This window comes from Dermacentor silvarum, chromosome 3, assembly GCF_013339745.2.
Source record: "Dermacentor silvarum isolate Dsil-2018 chromosome 3, BIME_Dsil_1.4, whole genome shotgun sequence".
NCBI lineage: Eukaryota > Metazoa > Arthropoda > Arachnida > Ixodida > Ixodidae > Dermacentor > Dermacentor silvarum.
Window position 1 is genome coordinate 88,297,755 of NC_051156.1, and position 18,258 is coordinate 88,316,012.

The following is an 18,258-nucleotide window of genomic DNA, read 5'->3' on the forward strand; positions in this document are numbered from 1 at the left end:
TCGCATACCATCGATTCCCACAGGGCGTGGGATCTGCCGGCTTTTTTTATGCAACGCACCTATAGTTTAGTCATTCTAAGAAGGTAAATAAATTTCTGCCTCTCCCGTAATCTAGAGTAGATGTGAGCATGAAATTGCTGCCATACGGCGTCTTTTTCTGCCTGTGGTGCCGCCGCCTTCAACCACGTTTCTTCTTGCAACAGTCCAACGCGCTTAGCGTGTGTCGCCACTTTTAACAGCGGAGCTGTTTAAGCTTTTCGTTTCCCCGCCTAGCGTTCGCATAACTCGCCTAGCGATGAGGTCACTGCACACAGCTGCGCCTCGCTTCACCTTGGGACAGCCAATCAATAGCTAATCGATAATTGATTAGTAATCAATAAATTCAGGAAAATGCTGGGGATGACTTGGTAGTGCTTAGCGTAGCCCAAATACGTGGCCAGTACCTTGCGATAGCCTATCAATAGCTAATCAATAATCGAACAGTAATCAATAAATTCCGGGAAAAAGATTATGGGGATGACTAGTTAGTGCTTGGCCTAGCCCAAGTACGTGGCTAATACCTTTCGGTAGCCAATCAATCATCATCATCATCATCATCATCAGCCTATATTTATGTCCACTGCAGGACGAAGGCCTCTCCCTGCGATCTCCAATTACCCCTGTCTTGCGCTAGCGTATTCCTACTTGCGCCTGCGAATATCCTAACTTCATCATCCCACCTGGTTTTCTGCCGTCCTCGACTGCGCTTCCCTTCTCTTGGTATCTATTCTGTAGCCCTAATGGTCCATCGGTTATCCATCCTACGCACTACATGACCGGCCCAGCTCCGTTTCTTCCGCTTAATGTCAACTAGAATATCGTCTATCCCCGTTTGTTCTCTGATCCACACCGCTCTCTTCCTGTCTCTTAACGTTACTCCTAAGATTTTTCTTTCCATCGCTCTTTGTGCGGTCCTTAACTTGTTCTCGAGCTTCTTTGTTAACCTCCAAGTTTCTGCCCCATATTTTAGCACCGGTAGAATGCAATGATTGTACACTTTTCTTTTCAACGACAGTGGTAAGCTCCCGGTCAGGATTTGGCAATGCCTGCCGTATGCAGTCCAACGCAATTTTATTCTTCTGTAAATTTCTTTCTCATGATCAGGGTTCCCTGTGAGTAATTGACCTAGATGAACGTATTCCTAGATAAACGTAGACTTAGATAAACGTATTCAGATAAACAGGGGACCCTGATCACGAGAAAGAAATTTACAGAAGAAAAAAATTGGGTTCGAGTGCATACGGCAGGCATTGCCAAATCCTGACTGGTAGCTTACCACTGTCGTTGAAAAGAAAAGTGTACAATCATTGCATTCTACCGGTGCTAAAATATGGGGCAGAAACTTGGAGGTTAACAAAGAAGCTCGAGAACAAGTTAAGGACCGCACAAAGAGCGATGGAACGAAAAATCTTAGGACTAACGTTAAAACACAGTAAGAGAGCAGTGTGGATCAGAGAACAAACGGGGATAGCCGATTTTCTAGTTGACATTAATCGGAAGAAATGGAGCTGGGCTGGCCATGTAATGCGTGGGATGGATAACCGCTAGACCATTAGGGTTACAGAATGGATACCAAGAGAAGGGAAGCGCAGTCGAGGTCGGCAGAAAACCAGATGGGATGATGAAGTTAGGAAATTTGCAGGCGCAAGTTGGAATACGCTGGCGCAAGACAGGGGTAATTGGAGATCGCAGGGAGAGGCCTTCGTCCTGCAGTGGACATAAAATAGGCTGATGATGATGATGATGATGATGATGATGATGATGATGATGATGATGATGATGAAACGTATTCCTTTACAGACTCTAGAGGCTGACTGGCGATCCTGAATTCTTGTTCCCTTGCCGTGCTAGTGAACATTATCTTTGTCTTCTGCATATTCATCTTCAACCCAATTCTTACACATTCTGGATTAAGGTCCTCAATCATTTGTTGTAATTCGTCTCCATTGTTGCTGAATAGGACAATGTAATCTGCCAACCGAAGGTTCCTGAGATATTCGCCGTCGATCCTCATTCCTAAGCCTTCCCAGTCTAAGAGCTTGAATACTTCTTCTAACCATGCAGTGAATAGCATTGGAGAGATTGTGTCTCCTTGCCTGACCCCTTTCTTGATAGGTAACTTTCTACTTTGGAATCCTTGTGCTGTGGAATCCTTGTAGATATTTGCTAAGATGTTCACGTACGCCTCCTGTACTCCTTGATTGCGCTATGCCTCTATGACTGCTGGTATCTCTACTGAATCAAATACCTTTTCATAATCTATGAAAGCCATATAGAGAGGTTGATTGTACTCCGCAGATTTTTCGATTACCTGATTGATGACATGGATATTATCCATTGTATAATATCCCTTCCTGAAGCCAGCCTGTTCCCTTGGTTGTCTGAAGTCAAGTGTTGCCCTGATTCTATTGGAAATTATCTTGGTGAATATTTTATACAATACTGAAAGCAAGCTAATGGGTCTGTAATTCTTCAATTCTTTAACGTCTCCCTTCTTATGGATAAGTATAATGCTAGCGTTCTTCCAGCTCTCTGGTACACTTGAAGTTGTGAGGCATTTCATATAAAGGGCCGCAAGCTTTTCAAGCATGATATCTCCTCCATCTTTGATTAAATCTACTGTTATTCCATCTTCTCCAGCCGCTTTTCCCCTGGTCATGTCTTTCAAGGCCCTTCTAACTTCATCGCTAGTTATAGAAGGAGCTTCTGTATCCGGTTCATCACTATTTCGAATGAAAGTAGCTTTACTGTTTTGGGAACTGTACAGGTCAGTATAGAATTCTCCCGCTGCTTTTACTATGTCATCGAAATTGCTGATGATATTACCATGCTTATGCCAAGCTTTCTTCTTACTGATTTAATGCTGCGTCCATATTTTACGGCTTCCTCAATCTTTCCCACATTGTAATTTCGAATATCCCTTACTTTCTTCTTGTTGATCAGTTTTGACAGTTCAGCGAATTCTATCTGATCTCTTGAGTTTGAAACTTTCATGTTTTGTCGTTTCTTTATTAGGTCCTTTGTTTCTTGGGAGAGCTTCCCTGCTGGTTGCCTTGGTGCCTTACCTCCCACTTCAATTGCTGCTTCTGAGATCAGCCTAGTTGCAGTTTCGTTCATTACCTCTGTGTTATCTTCGTCTTCTTGTTCTAAAGCTGCATATTTGTTTGCTTTCACCCTTACTGCGTCTAGGTTGGCCTGTTTCCTCTTGACTAATTTCACTCTTTCTCTCTTCAAATTGAGAGAAATCCTAGACATCGCTAACCTATGGTCACTGCACTTTACCTTACCTAACACTTCTACATTCTGCACTATGCTCGGATCGGCAGAGAGTATGAGATCTATTTCATTCCTTGTTTCTCCATTAGGGCTTTTCCAGGTCCACTTCCTGAAGAATGTATTCATTATTCGGAGCCTATTCCTTTCCGCGAATTCTACCAACATCTCTCCTCTTGCATTCCTAGAATCGATGCCGTAGTTGCCAATTGCTTGCTCGCCAACCTGCTTTTTCCCCACTTTTGCATTGGAGTCCCCCATGACTACAGTATACTGAGCTTGCACCTTTCTCATTGCAAATTCGACATCTTCATAAAACTGTTCTATTTCTTCATCATCGTGACTGGAAGTTGGGGCGTAGGCTTGTACTACCTTCATTTTGTACCTCCTATTCAGCTTTATTACGACGACTGCTACCCTCTCACTAATGCTGTACAATTCATCAATGTTGCCCGCTATGTTGTTGTGAACTAGAAATCCTAACCCGGATTCTTTCTTATCGGGAAGACCTCTGTAGCAGAGGACGTGGCCGTTAGTCAGCACTGTGTAAGCCTCACCAGTTCTTCTAACCTCACTAAGGCCAATAATATCCCAGGCAATGCCTGATAATTCCTCAAATAGTCCTGCTAAGCTAGCCTCACTCGAGAGGGTACGCGTGTTGAACGTTGCCAGGTTCAGTTTCCATTGGCGGCCTGTCTGAACCCAGAGATTCTTAGCACCCTCTGCCACGTCGCAGGTCTGACCACCGCCTTGGTCAGGTGCTCCGCAGCCACTAGGGACTGAGGGCCATGGGTTAATTGTCGGAGTCATGAGGGAGGTAGTGGCCGAATACTGCACCAGGGAGGCAAATTCCTGTTCTGGTGAGGGAGTGACTTTGATGAAGCTTAGTGGGCCTGCCTAGTTTGGTTGCACCTTAACTAGTATAGCCCCACTACCTCTCGGCAATATTTTTTGCCGGTGTCAGGCACCACTCAATGCCTGAAAATGTAGTGGACTGGAGCAGGATTAGAACTTATGACCTTCAGATTTGAAGTCGGGTGTTCTACCTCTGCTCCACGCCACCACTTTAGCCAATCAATAGCCGATCAGTAATCAAGAAATTCTGCAAAATGCTGGGGATGTTGGTAGTACTCAGCCTAGCCCACACACGTGGCCAATACCTTGCGATAGCCAATCAATAATCGATCAGTAATCAATAAGTTCCGGTCAAGCATAACCCGTAAGGCCAGGACCAGCTAGGTGCCTATCAGCTCCACTGTTTCTTTAGCCTTGCGCTACTAATGCAAGCTGCGCAAATTTTTCTTTAAAAGACTATTACGGGGTTTTGCGTGCCAAAACCACGATCTGATTATGAGGCACGCCGTAGTCGAGGGCTGCGGATTAATTTTGACCACCTGGGGTTCTTTAACGTGCACTACAACGCAAGTACACGGGCGTTTTCGCATTTCGCCTCCATCGAAATGCGGCCGTCGCGGCCGGGATTCGATCCCGTGACCTCGTGCTCAGCAGCGCAACGCCTTAGCTAACTGAGCAACCGCGGCGGCTGAACGTCGCTATTGGAAATGACAAATAAAACTTCAGCGTACTAGAAGCTACAGCTTAGGAACAACTGGGAAGTAATGTTTTTTTGTAATTTGTTTGGAGAGTAACTACCGTATGTAAGGCGGTCCTGTACAAAGGGTTTGGGGCCAGAGGCTGCATTTTCTTTAGTTTTGACAGGTTGCCCGGAAACATGACCAGACAATGAATACATGATCATCAGCATCCTTACTACCGTAAGCGAGTGCTTGACTGCTCTAGAACAAACATACGAGGTCGCGGTGGCGGGGAAGTTAATAATTCTTGATATTATGTTTCATTTCAGTAGTGACCACACCTATTGGTGTTATGAACCTCGAGCGAAGAAACCGTCGCTGCCGTTTCATTTTTCGCATTCAAAGCTTGTTAAAGGAGCATTGTTAACTTGACGTTCAAAAACACTGCCTTGAAAACTTGCACACATTTAATTGATCAGGTGCTCCGGAACCAGGCAGCTCGCTTGTCGAAAGCTGGTTATCCAATTAGTCTACAGGGGCGGTATTCTGTAAGAGTCTACCTAGTGGACTGTCCATTTCGGCTGTCTCTGATTGGCTGCTGCTTGACGTGCTGGCTGGCACCTTCCCGCACATCAAGCAGCAGCCAATCAGCGACAGCTGAAATGGACAGCCCAGTAGGTAGACTCTTACAGAATACCGCCCCAGGTCGCGGTGGCTTAGTGGAGCCGGCGTGGCGTCGGGGAAGCGTGCACCCCAGAGGCCCGGGTTCCCACCAGACCGAAATGTGCCGTAACGGAAAGCTTGCTTCATAAACTAAACGCCCGCACCATCGAGCGCACTGATGGAACACGTAAGGTAGCTGTAGTGCCTTATATTCACAAGGTTTCTGCCTATCTAAAAAAGATTGCGGATCGCCCAGAGGTAACTGTGGTATACAGTGCTCCTGACAAGCTGGAAAAGAAGCATATCTAAAAAAGAAAATCTGGAGGGTTTCTCAAAGACGCATGAATCTAAGTTTGTTCATTGTGTTGAGTATGCCGTATAGAGAATACCGACAAGCTGCGACAAATACTACATCGGGCAGTCCGATAGATGCCTAAATGACCGTGTCGGACAACGCAACAGTAACGTGTGCAAGTCGAAGGATGGTCTTCTTGCCACGCACTGCAGCACGTGCGGTTGTCAGCCACATTTTGGGAAAGGTGACAGTCAAGAATAAAGAAAAGCTAGTATAAGGAATAGTTGAGGCTGAGATAATCGACAGACTGGGCAGACGATGTGTTAGCCCACCGCATCTCGTGTTAGCTAGAAAAAAACTTGCCTTTCTTCGTGCGGATTTTAAATAGTTGTGCGGTCATGTACACTCATAGGCGGCACGTTTTCATTTTTCCGGGAGAGGGGGTAGGGGCACCAGCTTCATCGTGATCAGCCTATGTTTATGTCCACTGCAGGACGAAGGCCTCCTCTCCCTGTGATCTTCAATTACCCCTGTCTTGCGCTAGCTGATTCCAACTTGCGCCTGCAAATTTCCTAACTTCATCAGCCCACTTAGTTTTCTGCCATCTTCGACTGCGTTTCCCCCCTCTTGGTTCGGATAGGTTCCTTACTGAGTCGCTCTTAGTGGAGCTAATTACCTGGTGCTCCCTTGCCGTAAGACAGTCTCGAAGCTACCTTCATGCTGCCATTCGGTGCTTTTTTTTCAGTGAATGAGTGATTCTCAGCAATGCGTGTCCACGTAACGTGTGGACTCCGTTTTTTAACTAATGAGAGGGTTCCTTTCGTAAGGGTGGGTGAAGGAATCTTTCAGAATAAACTTGTTTTCTCGATGCAAGCCACCCGGTATGGATGCATGAAGGGCTCCTCTCATAGTGGTTTAAGTGCCCTTAAGAGTGGAAGGTTTCATAATTTCATATTAAGCGTCCGCACGTTATTGTACGTTTGTGAACATGAATTAGTTTTTCAGTCATTTCAAGACGCCCAATGTTCCCCCAGCAATCCAACGATCAAGTTCATTTTTCTAGTTTCTAATATAAACTCCTTCGTTGGCTAAAGACAGCTTGACAGGTTACATAAGGGGCTCTACATGAACGCGCGTGATTATTTTGTACCATTAAAGACCGCACAAGAAAGAACACACAAACAAAAAATGCGCACAATGCTAGTAATATAGCCATAGTGATGATACCTCACATTCAATATTTCGACCACGCGTGTCTACAGACGAAGAACAGGTGAAGCCGTGAGAGAAAATGAAGACTATGTTTATGGTTCGGTGGCCTTCACCCGATTCACAATTTTCGCGTCGATCCTTGCAGATAAACGCGTCCCGCCTTGTAAGATTTTTTACACAGGCACTGGCGGACACTCCTGGCACGACCACATATTCATGTTCGAGCGGACTCCCATTATTCTTCGGAAACCAGCGCGACGTCCTGGTGGTTCACGAAAGCACAGCGTGGAACCTGTCGCGTAGCCCGGGGGGAGCAGCTGCGAAAGTCGTCCGTCGGCACCGGACTGTGGAAGATGTACTACAAGATGCTACCCACAAAGTTAATCGAGAAGATGCCGCTGAGACGATTGAAGACGCCAAAGCAGGTGAGCGTGCCGTCCACGTAGCGTGTGCTCACACGGAATCATGCAAAGAGAATCGCGTCGAGGGAGCTCAGCCGGTATGTGACCGCCAGGCTGGCGTCACCAGGCGGGCCTACCGTTCGGAGTCCCCGAGCAAGGAGGACCGAGGGGCCTACTGCACAGGACACGCTCACCTCGCCCAAGAGTGAGGCCAACACAAGGGCGCTTTGTAGCCCTTCGTCAAGCACAGCGCCAGATAGACATGCCATAAAGCGACGTCAACCCATTAGTGACTCCTTGGCCAGCAGCGATAGCGAACTGATCAAGGCTACGAGAATATAAAGGGAAAGTGCTCCCACGACAACAACCGCGGGCGCAAACACACGTTCACGAGCTGCCAATCGCCGACCATTACACCCTCCTGCCATGAAAGAGACGCGTTCTGGACCCAGACAGGAAGCTACCACCAGTCTACAAACCGGGCCATGAGCACTGAAAGCCGGAACTACAGAAAACAAGGCTATTCAAGGTTTGCAAGCGTCGGTCCCTCCACGTCGACCTGCGCGGTTGGTATCCAGTCATATGCGAGTCTATTCATTGACAAGCGAAACTCGAACGTGCAACGTTGCTTGTGCACGAGCACACCCATCAGCCATGGCGAACAAACGCCACAGGCTCGGACACATCGCCAGATCACTGAAAAAGGAAAGCGCGAAGGCATCTGCATGGGCTACAACGCCAACAAGAAGCGCAGAGAGAACGGAAAGAAAGCCCACATGATCGAGGAGGAGGATCGTAACAGAGTATTTGTCTAAGACAATGGGATTAGTAAATCAATCGAATTCACAATTTTGTGAAGCCGAGCCACGTCCTCCTGTGATTGCACATTAGAAGTCATCGGCCACCCGCGAACAGCAAGACACTTGCCCCCATTCGCATTTTATGCCACTAACGTGCTCACACCGTATAAATAAACTTAAGATCGCTTCTTCTCGTTTTCTTCGTTATACAATATTACAATTCCTTTAAAATATTATCCGTGTTAATATTGCTACACGCGTGTGGTATTTGATTGTTTGACCGAGGCGCGCGGGCGCCATCACTCGAGAAAAGAAGAGGAAGAACGAGCTGGGCTCGCGCTGTGAACCTAACCGGTCAGCGCTGCAACCGCTGTTGTAAATACATCCTGTAAATAGTTGCCCGTCTTACCGACTCGTTCTTCGCGTAACACCGTGGTGGAGGTGGAACGTTCCCCGTCCTCGCCACGGAGCTTCGAAGCGGCCGCACCGTCGTCTTCTCAGCCATGGCTTCCGATGGAAACACCCCGTCGCCACCTACACCTGCGGCGCCTACCACAACGTACGTTACGGTTCCTAGTCTCCGTGATCCTGGGACATTCTCCGCCCAAAATGGCGTTGACGTCGACGACTGGCTCAGCATGTATGAGAGTGTTAGCCGAAGCCACCACTGGGACCCTACCATCATGCTTGCCAATGTGATATATTATCTGGACGGGACACCGCTTGTCTGGTTTCGCACCAATGAGGTTGAGATATCGAGCTGGGACACTTCGAAAGAGAGGCTTCGCGACCTCTTTGGCAACCCGTCAGGTCGCCAACAGGCTGCGCGAAAGGAGCTTGCTACCCGTGTCCAGTCGTCGACAGAATCGTATGTCGCCTACATACAGGAAGTGCTCGCGCTTTGCCGGAAAGCCGACGAGCACATGACCGAGGTTGACAAGGTGGGCCATATCCTGAAAGGCATCGCGGACGACGCCTTCAACTTGCTCGTCTATAACGACGTCTCTACTGTCGACGCCATCGTCAAAGAATGCCGCCGCTTCGAGGTAGCCAAAAGCCGCCGCGTCGTCCCACAGTTTTCCCGGCTCCCAAACACCCCTGCCACGTCGTCTTGCTCCGCTCTTCCTGCCACACGCCCTTTTCAAGAGAACGTCACTCGTATCGTTCGCCGTGAGATTGAAGCGGCGAGTCCGGCCCCCCTTCATCCACGACCCCTCGACGGTACCTTTGACCCAGCGGCCCCTACTATTTCCGTCATACAAGCAGTTGTGCGGCAAGAAATTGCCAACCTTGGCATCCCTACCGCCTGCTCTGTCTCCCGACCTGATTCGGCATCCATTCCCGTGGCTCCATCCTTCCAGGACCAGTATTTCGCTCCCCGACCACGCAATCCTGCTGAATGGCGTACCCCCGACGACAAACCGATCTGCTTCCGCTGCCACCGAGTTGGTCACGTATCCCGCCACTGCCGCAGCACCTGGATGCCGCCGTACTGGAGCTCATTCCCTGCTCCTCGCCCATACGCCGACACTCGCCGTTACTCACCTCGCCGTCCGTCTTCTGATGCCCCTGACAGCCGCTCCTCCGGGCGATCGCCGTCGCCTCAACGCCGTCGCTCCCCGTCACCCCAACCTCGCCGCTTTTCCTCGCCAAACCGCCGGACGGAAAACTAGGCCATGCAGTTCTTGGAGGTAGTGCTGCATCCCGTCCGTCCTGTACAAATCCTCCGCTGACGCTCCTCACGAACGCGAACCTAATTGACGTAGACGTGGATGGAGCCCAAGTGTCCATAATGAGCGCTAATCTTTGTCGTCGCCTCAAAAAAGTTCTTACGCCTGCCATCACTCGGGCCGTACGCGTCGCCAATGGCGCCACTGTTGCCGTCAGTGGTATGTGCACTGCGCGCGTAGGAATTGCTGGCCGCCACGTTCCAGTCCTGTTCACCGTGCTGACCAGTTGCCCTCACGACCTCATATTATAACAATATTATAACAATAGGGGATACTCTAAATGTCCAGCCACATTTATAGATTTGTGGAAAAGCATCATGCGCCATTGTGTCTAAAGCACATCAAAACGAAAGTGCTCGCTCGAAAGCATAGCTACACGCGCTTAGGCGAAGCAACGGGTTCGTAGCAATGCCTGCAACAAGCTAGGATTGTTTTTCTCGGTAGTAGGCATAACGAAATCAGCGAATAAAATAATGCCCACCTGCTAATCAGTAAGCTACGAGAGGACATTTTCCATGGTCCACTCGGGCCTGTCTATTGGCTGCGACGTGTATAGCAAGCCCCCTCGCCTCCTTAAGAGTGTGTGTGTGTGTGTGTGTGTGTGTGTGTGTGTGTGTGTGTGTGTGTGTGTGTGTGTGTGTGTGTGTGTGTGTGTGTGTGTGTGTGTGTGTGTGCGTGTGCGTGTGCGCGTGTGCGTGTGCGTGTGCGTGTGCGTGTGTGTGTGCGTGTGTGTGTGCGTGCGTGCGTGCGTGCGTGCGTGCGTGCGTGCGTGCGTGCGTGCGTGCGTGCGTGTTCCAAATATTCAAGCGTAGTGGTAATGGAGGAAACTTCACTGGAGACAGCACGATGTTGACAAAAACTTGTTCAAAAAAAAGGGTGTTGACAAAAGCGCACTTAGCAAGCAACGAAAGGAGATGGCGGCCCCACCGGCTCCCTACCGCGTGCCCATATCGTGCATTCGTGCAGCGCAATATGGGCACGCGGCATGCGTGTTACAACATTTCATGATAGAGTGATGTCCGATGCGCTACCAAACATGTGCCACACTGAGACCCGGCACTTGAATTCCTTTCATTCTCTTCTTTATTATTTTTTTATGCCGCGCGGTGATCTTTCTCGGTCTCGGGCCGGGCTCGGGCCTTAGCTAAAGGGGTGGCCGGCCGGGCCGGGCGGGTAACGTACATTATTTCCGGGCACGGGCCGGGCCCGGGCCGAGCCCGGGTCTCGCCATAAAACATTGGTTGGGCTCGGACGGGCAGCCCAACGTAAAAACGGGCCCGGGCTGAAAAAATCGGCCCTTGCAGCGTTCTATCTAGTACAGATAGAGCGGTAATTGTAACCTGCCCTTCTAGCAGAAGATTTGTGGACAGGCACTACCCGTGTTAGCTTCCAAGCCCTAGAAAACGTGCTCGACTTTAGGGAACTGTTCAATATTGTTGTGAGAACAGGGACAAGTTCTTCTGTAAGTCTTAACAGTGTGGGAGGATACCATTAGCGCCACCACAAGAAAGGGAAGGTTAGAGGAGCTTTACGCAATTGAAAACAAGGTCTTCACTGAGTGATAGCGTACGCATCATACCAGACTGAGAAGGAATGTTACTTGAGGCAGAAGCATCTTCTTTTACACCATATACCAAACAGCAATGTTCAGCAATGGCATCAGGGCAGTGTTCGGGACAACATCACCACTTTCATCAACAAGACATGCACCTTCGGCGCTCTTTTTAGACGAGCGAGCAGAGCGCACGTAGCCCAGAAATATGTTGAATTACGTGTCATGTTCAAATCAACACGTTCAATGTGGTTCTAACGATGATTGTTATAATAAAATTTGCAAAAACAACGACAGCGCCTACATTCAAGTTTCCACTTATCTAAGCCTGTTTCTTCCGCGTTTCTATGTGCATGGTTTTCAGTTTATTTTTGTTTTCATTTTTTTAGAAAACCAATGAGCGAACTTTGAGTTTTTAGCGGTTTTGTAGGTATCAATACGCGCATGCCATCTTCAATGACTTTAGTAAAGAAATTGACTTGTTCATCAACATCAGCCGTGCTATCTCCGAACAACCATGCAGCCAGCGTTTTCACGATAATGCTTCAAGCCAACGTAGTCTGCAAGCAAAAAGTTGAAGCTGCGCTTGGTGTTATCGGACCCGCCGCAGTGGCTCAGTCAGCTAAGTGCCCATTCACACTTGCGACTACGCGAGGGCGCGCGACCAAGTTAGTCGCAAAGCGACCAGTATGAAATAGTCGCAAATGGTCGCTTTTCTCGAAAGGCGACCGTTAGGGGCCAGTCGCTCGCTGCTCTATTTTTTAGTCGGGCGACCGCAGTCGCAGAACAGCTGAACTAATCATATGCGAAGTAACAGGACGTCCGTTACGCTGACGCTTATTTTACGCGGCGATAACATTGCAAGCAGACGTGAACGACGTATCGCGAGACATTTCGGTTTAGCGACTCGTCGGAAACATTTGCCAGGGTGAACATCGTTCGTCTTGAGTAGCTTTCTAGTCGCCAGTCGCAATCGGTAACGGGACGTCGTCTAGTCGCAAGTGGAAATGCGCCTTAAGGCGTTGCGCTGCTGAGCACGAGGTCGCGGGATCGAATCCCGGCCGCTGAGAACACATTTCGATGGAGGCGAAATGTAAAAACGCCCGTGTGCCTCCGTTGCAGTGCACGTTAAAGAACCCCAGGTGGTCAAAATTAATCCGGAGCCCTCCACTATGGCGTGCCTCACAATCAGAACTGGTTTTGGCACGCAAAACCCCAGAAAGAAGAAGAAGGTGTTATCGGAAAGGATGCCGCGTTTCTTGGCTACCAGAGTTAAAGAAACAATTAAAGGAGAGTCTAACACGTCTGCGCAACCAGATGAACGTTTCTCCGAATGACGAAAACAGTAACATGATTCGTAAGACGGAAATCTAGAACGTTGCGCCACAGCAATTCTTGGTGAAGTTTTGCTGCTGCAGGGAATTAAAAGAGATAAAGTCAAGTAAGAAATGCCACTTTTGACGGATGTAAAGGAAATTCTGGCAGACAGTATTATTAGTTCATGAAATTCTAGGAACAATAAAGTCACCAATAATTAATAGTTTGTGGTTCTTATGCGAAATCATAGTGGTTTGAATTGATGCCAGGATAAGGTCAGACGCTGCAGGAATTACGCCAGGTGCTACATAGAATGCACCTAGCAACAGCCTTTCACCACCGGACCAGCGCATGTCTATCCAAACAGCCTCATGATCGTACTCTAGATACAAGCGACGGACTCACTCTATCGTGATATAAACAATGATAAGGACACCACTAACTTTCGGCATCCAGGAGGAATAATTTCGATCCCTACGAAAGACGTTATAATACGCAGGAAAATAGGCAGTAGATGCTATTTCAGGTAAAACCAAGGTTTCAGTTAAAACTCTTTGGGATGAAGTAGAATAAGCAGTATTTAAAAAAATCTATTTACTTAGGGTGCGTAGGCTTCGAACATCTTGATAGAAGATGGATACGTCTGCTGCGTCACTGTTACGTCACTTTACTTTTGTCCAGTCTTTCGACGCCTCCTCTCCTTGCGGCTCCTCGCACAAGATCATATTGTCGTGAACGGCTTGAACAAGCAAGACTTTGGCCACATAGAAGAATCACTGATATGGTTGAAAGCGCCGCCGGAAATCTCGACGTGGAACGAAGCATACGTATCGCGTTTCGTTTTCAGGTGCTTAAAGGGGTCCTGAACCACCTCTCGGGCTTGGCGAAAAAACACAGTCCGCGGACAGCATTCGCTGCTCTGAAGTCTGAATATCTCAGCCAAGTCTTGGAGTTGCGCGCAGAGCGTGGAGCTCGCAAGCATAGCGCGAAGTCACTTTTCTCTCAACCGCTCTTTTTTCAACAGAACCCTCCTCCTCACTCTATTCTGGATGCTGTATTTCGTAATATAACAGATTCCCATAGGCGGCTGCTATTGGCCAATAGCTCACATCAATCAAGAAGGGTGTTTGGATCAGTGCGCTTCTTCCTCCTTTACTGTGCATATTTTTGGCGCATATTAATAAACAGGCAAAAATAAACGAAAATATGCTTTCGAATTTCGATAATCATTGCGCACTTCCGGAAGAAGCCAACATCGTCTGCTCACGCTCGGCCGCGGCCGCCCGTGTAGGAACTAAAGTTTGGCCACACTGCTTAACGGTGTCATAGCCGTCGGGCCTCGCTAATGTCGACTAGTTTTGAACACTCAACTAACCTATAACTACAGGAAACTTAACGTGAGACCACACGCATGGTTGCCAGCGTGCGCTCACTTTTTGCCCGCTCCTGGTTAGACGCCTTGCCAGATTTTGCTTCGTATTGAGCTATTGATAGCGCTTCAAAATGCACAAGTTTGATGTGGCTACTATCCGTAGGTCAAGCTGGTGCAAGACAATGCTAATCCGCACCACGTAGGACGTCCAGAAAAAATCATACGAGCGTGAGCGGGCACCAAAGCTCTATCGTGCACAAAGCAAACGCTGCGGATACGCATTGAAGATACATGTAGCTCTGGTCTGCTACGTAGCGTAGATACCCCGGCCGCCGCGGGGTGTCGCGACGAGTCTGGTGGCTGAGCATAATCCGGCTCGCAGAGGACAACCGCGTTTGGCTTGTCGTAGGCACCAAAATCGGAAATAGTGGCGTGCGCGTGAACATCCTACATCAAATTTGAACTGCGCGCCCGGGTGACGTTTAGTAGGTGAAGCGAAGGAGTAGAAGCGGAGGAAGAAGAGGGTTTCTTTTTGTGGTCTGGCGGCCTCAGCTCTTCCAGTCTTTTAGCGCCGAGGCTTCAGAATAATTGCTTCCCGCGGTGCAACCTTTTTGGCACAGGCATTGGCAGAGGCTCCTCGAACTGCCGTACAAGCTTCGGAGACCAGCACGACATCCCCGTGGTTGACAAAAGCTCAACGCAGTCCCCGTGGTGTAGCCTGGATGGAAGATGCGGGGGTCTTCCATTGGCACCGGGAAGCGCAAGGTCTACAAGACACTACCCGCCAAGTGCATCGAGAAGATGCCGCCGAGACGACTCAATACGCCAACGCAGGTGAGCGTGCCGTCCACCTCGCGTATGCTCACACTGAGTCAGGCAAAGAGAATCGCGTCGATGGAGCCCAGTTTGAATGTGACTGCCAGGCTGGCGTCACCGAGCGAGCCTAGCGTTCGGATGCCCCGAGCCAGGAGGACCGGGAGGTCTACAGCACGGGGCGCACTTACACCATTCAAGAGTGAGGCCAGCACAAGGGCGCTTGGTCGTACTTGGTCAAACACAGAGGGAGATCTAAATCCAAGAAAGCGACTTAAACCGTTTAGTGAGTCCTGGGCCCGCAGCGATGGCGAAATGAAAATGGCTACGGGTATAACGGAAAAAAGACCCTACGACGACTTCGGCGGCCAAGACACAAACCATAGAGCTACACATCGCCGACTATTGCGTCCTCGCACCGCGAGAAGGACGTGTTCTGCACCCAGACAAGAGGCTTCGGTCAGTCTATAGCCCGGGCCACAGCTACTGATAGAGGCAACAGGAAAGAAGCCAATGGAAAATCTGAAAGGAAGCTTCGTTCCTTACTCGCCGACCTGGCTGGGATCAAGTCACATGGCAGCCTAATCGTTGACAAGTGCTACTCCAACGGGCGACGTTGCTTGTGCACGAGGATGTACACATCAACCATGGCAAGGAAACGGCACACGCTCGGACACGTGGCGTGACAACAATAGAAAGCACAGGTGGAAAAGGAAAGCCCGATATAGTATGGCATGTGGATAGGCTACAACGCGAAGTGCTGAGGTAAAAGGAAGAAAGCACAAATGACGCAGGAGGAGGATCGGGACAGAGTGTCCGTGCAACTTCCACAATGGGATTATTACATGAACCGGGTCTACAATTTTTCGAAGATAAGCCATGTTGTCCTGCGATTGGACATTTGTAGCCGTCGGTCGTACGCGAACAGCAAGATATTTGTCTGAACTTATGCCACTAACGCGCTCGTACCGTACAAATAAACTTATGATCGCTTCTTTTCCTTTTCATCGTGTATACAGACGCTTCGTTACATCATTATCGACGACGTTATAATATAGGAGTAAGGAATAATCCGAATGTCAAGCGCCATTTATCGACTTGCAGCAAAGAGCCATCCGCCAACATTTCTAAGGCACCGAAAAACGAAACTACTTGCTCGGCAGTATAGCTACACTCATAACTGCTGCTTTCTCCCCCTTTCTGTGATGTTCTCTCAATGTTTTTCATTGCTTTATCCGAAGGAAGGGGTTCGTTGCAATGCGGCCACCGCCGGCAAGAAGTTAGGCTGTTTTTTTACGATAGGCATAAGACAATCAGTTCAAAATATAAAATACACCTGCTAAACAGTGGCCAAAGTAGATGGCGTGTTCCATCTCGTCCCCTCGTGTCCGTTTGTTTACTGCGACGTGTATAAAGAAGAAGCTACCTTCACACCTCCTTCCATAAAGCAAATTTCAGCAGAACCAGCCTTGCGTTGACATCTTTGTGCACTGATAGCTTGCTGATTATACTAGAACAGGTTACTTGCTGCAGATTCCACTGACGAACGATTCCCACAGCAACCATAGTGTACCTTCCGGAGAAATCAGTACTTTTATTCAGCGTTAAAACATGTGCAAACAGGGGAATTTGAGAACAAAAAAGTCATAGGCTTGCGCGGAACACGCAGCACCGTCAAAGCGTTAGCTGAATCAGTGGCTCCATAGGAGCTCCATTTTCGGCAGCACGCACTAGACGGTCTTCGTGGCGAAGTTAGTTTGCATCGTTTTCACAAGAACGATTTGAATTGACCGCCCGGCGTCGACAGTGAGCTGCGGCTTGTGCTGATCTTTGCATAGCGGTTTGGTGAGCTCGACGTTGCCTGGTTGCACCCGTGCGCGTGGCTCTACGGCTCGCATCTTGAGCAGCAGTTCGTACCTTTCTGGGAGGCACTATTACGTGTGCCGAAGAATAAACAAATGTATCTAGACTACTCAGTGCACAGCTCCCATCCCTCGACCCGTGGCACGATACGATGCTGTTGATGATGATGATGATTTATTTACATCCCCTTTGAAACAGGGCGGTGACAAATAGTCAACTAGCCTGCTTGAGTTAACCAGGTCCAGCTACATGCAACTGCTACATGTCGGAACACCTAGTGGTATACAACGCAATACAATCCAAAGTTTCCACGTATAGACGCTAGGCGGCGCGCATGTCACATTGCGTGACAAGTTTCACGGTACGATGCTGATGATGATGATTTATTGGCATCCCCTTTGAAACCTGGGTTCGTTCTGTAACGGGAACCGAATTCACGGGACACGAGTGTTCTTGCATTTCTCCCTGATCAAATTGCAGCCGCCACGGCTGGCCTTTGATTCCGCCACTAAGCCATAGCAATTAAGCCACCAAGGTGGGTAGATTATACAAATACATGTAAAACGACTCGCCATCTCAGCCCTGCGAAAGTGGATGTACAGCAAAGCTGTGGAAAACCGCCACTACAACTCGTGAGGGGGGTATTCTTTATAAATACGAGATCATTATGGGTCATGAAGAGAAAAATCCGGCGTTAACATACAATGGTACCAAAACCCATGTGACCAATTGGTGACGTCACGTTTGACATGATAAACATGATTATGTCATCACCTCAAACTTCGCGTGATGACATCATCACGTCAAACGTGATAACGGCATCGTCACGTCACGATATCGCCTGGTGATGTCATGTGATCACATCATCACGTCAACCGTGATGTCACGCAATGACGTCATAGTCAAGTGATGTCACCTGAGGACGCCATGTGATACCTCTTGGAGAAGCAGCACATTGCGCTTCCCGCTTCTTTGCACAGTCTCCGGGATCGGCCTGTGATGATGTAACGTAATTACGTGATCCCGTCAGGCGTCGCGTGATGACGTGATCACAGCCAAAGTCGCGTGATGACATCATCACGTCAAACGTTACGTTCTACCAAGACGACACCACCATGCGATGATATCGCCTGATGACGTCCTCACATCAAACGTGTCCTCACGCGACAACGTCATCGTCAAGTAATTGTGTCACCTGATGACGTCATGTGATGCCTCTTGGAGAAGCAGCACATTGTGCACTTCCCACTTCTTTGCACTGTCTCCGGGATCGGCCTACATTTTTGTGTGAATCCAGCGCACGCGCACACGAAAAAACCGACCAACTAGAGACTAAGAGCTTCACTGTCATACAACATGTAATTACATTTATTTGATGCCACATAGTTATTCG